The sequence below is a fragment of the Aristolochia californica genome, unplaced genomic scaffold (assembly GCF_029961685.1).
Source record: "Aristolochia californica isolate CCGP_79_NKW_82.1479 unplaced genomic scaffold, dmAriCali1.0.hap1 SCAF_360, whole genome shotgun sequence".
Lineage (NCBI taxonomy): Eukaryota > Viridiplantae > Streptophyta > Magnoliopsida > Piperales > Aristolochiaceae > Aristolochia > Aristolochia californica.
Window position 1 is genome coordinate 1 of NW_027182060.1, and position 2,500 is coordinate 2,500.

A 2,500-nucleotide genomic window follows, 5' to 3' on the forward strand; every position below is an offset into this window, starting at 1 on the left:
GCGCATGATAGGAAATTTTTCCAGCCGAACTCTTCCTATTCCTAAATATAATATTCGATTTCGATGAACCCGCTCTTACCATAATTATGGATATTACAATGAGGAGCAACCAACCCCTATTTTTTTATTTGTTTTTCCTCTTGACTGTTCAAAGAGGAAGTACTGCTACTATTACGTGGATACGTACTTTCTACTGGAGATGCCATAGACGTAGTGGTTGTTCAAAGGGGTACTACGCATAATAAGATCTTGCGTCGGGTGATCCGTGCTCACTTAAGTTTTATACTTCTAGGAATCCTATTTATGCTTTATTGACTCACCTCATGTCATGGCTCAAGCATGAAAAATGGGTGGTGTTTACTACTTATACTTATTTTTCAAATCCGAAGAAGTGACTATAGAACTCCGTGGGGTATCTGTTAACGGCCCAATCAATTACTTCATTTATATGGATAGATATTGTATCTAGTCTATATCAAACCCATCCATTTTTTGAATTTATACAATACAACTTTATACATGCAATACAATATTTTTACAATATAATAATAGATAGTGTGGTAGAAAGAACTATATGAACCTTTCTACTACACCATCTATTATACTGTTGATTCCAGTTCTCTAATTTCATTTAAGACTTGGAATTGGAATCCCTTTTATTTCGTCAATCATTGATAAGAGCTAATAAGTCAAGTTTAATTCTAATCATTTTGACTGACTGTTTTACGTAGATGATAAGTAAAAAAGCAGTAGGAACTAAAATGAACAGCGCAGTCGCAATAAATGCGAGAATATTGACTTCCATAATCTCATCGTTTTTTTTTGCTTCGCAATAACTCGGGATCTAATCCCATAGAAAAAAAAAAATAAAAATAAAAAGATTTCTCCTGTAAATTCAATGGGTGCATCCTGATGGTTGATACTGAATCGGATCAATATTCAATATTATATTATGAATATGAATAACAATATCTGATCTATTAAATCGATTCATCGTCGAGAATTGAATAGTATAACATAGGAAGATCTTTTATCCATACCGAATCAAAAATGGGATTCCTGATCTAATCAAGAATCCCATTGAATTTCTCATCTTTTTTTTTTTTCATTCTTTAGTTTCTAAAATCTATCATCTTCTTTATAAGAATCATCCGACGAGGTATCATCTGACCTGTGTTCTGTTGCCGGCCTTCCATTGGTAACAGACCTAAACAGTAGGAGTGAAATGGAAAGGGGAGGAGTTAAGCTCGAAGCGAAGTTTTCGTAATGATCTAATCCTCCTGGAAGCAGAGAAATGTGATAAAGGTATGGGTATGGGATGGGTCTCGATATAAAAAAAAAGATCTAATATTCCGACAAATTCTTTCTTTATTGATTTTTCTCCTTCTTCGATGAAACCCTAAAATAAAAATATATATTATATAAAGATAAAGAAAATAAAGAAAAAAAAATGATTCATTCCCCCTGTGGAAAAGAAACAAAAGGGACGGATCATTGTTTGATCCTTTACTTTATATTAAAAGTAAGGACCCTCTTTTTCCTTGGATTGGGACTGAAAGCTAAATTCAGCATGCAATTTGAATAAGAATAGATAGATAGATTGTTTTTAATTACTTTACTAATTGAGATTGCACAAAATCGTATCTCGAAAACACGAAAACAAAAGGGAGTAGGTTTAATAGTACTCTGCTGCCCGAGTAACTATGTTACTAAGTTAGTTAATTGTGTATCGTAGAATAAACGAGTACAATTTGTATATGTACTCCCTGGAAACGTATGGGTACTCTGTACCCTATTCCATTTCATGGATCAGAAGCAATTGAAAAAGTCAAACCAGTGGGGTCTCTCTTGGAATCCCCAGTATGGCGATACCTACGACTACGTATGCCTCTCCCCCAGCAATCGGTACTAGTTCAAATAATTGAAATTCCCGTCTTTGTCCGATGAGAAATTCGAAACGAAAAACAAAATAAAAAAAAATTAAGGATCCCCGCAGGAAATTCAATCCTGTCCCGGGCCCCCTCCTCACAGAAAATGGGAAGATGAATTGATGGATTCATCGGATCCGAGGTCGGGACTGACGGGGCTCGAACCCGCAGCTTCCGCCTTGACAGGGCGGTGCTCTGACGATTGAACTACAATCCCAGGGTGAGGTATACAGCATGCATATATGTATTCTTATGCTTTCATTCGTTTCGTTTCTATTTACGAGAAATATTCTCGTGTTGTAAAAGAAACACGACTGATATACTGATATCCACATGGATACGGACTAGAGTAAGAATGACACAGATTACTGGTTAATCCTACTAATATATTGAGAATCTATTTTTCAATGGAAAAAGGACTCTTTTTTTCTTTACTACCTTTGCAACAAATTGGGAATCTAGATCTTTAGACAGATCAGAAGATGTGAGAAATTGGAAAGAAACCAAGGGGTATTGTAGAAAAAATGGACCCTTTATCCCTATATATTTTATTCCCATATATCCTTAGAATA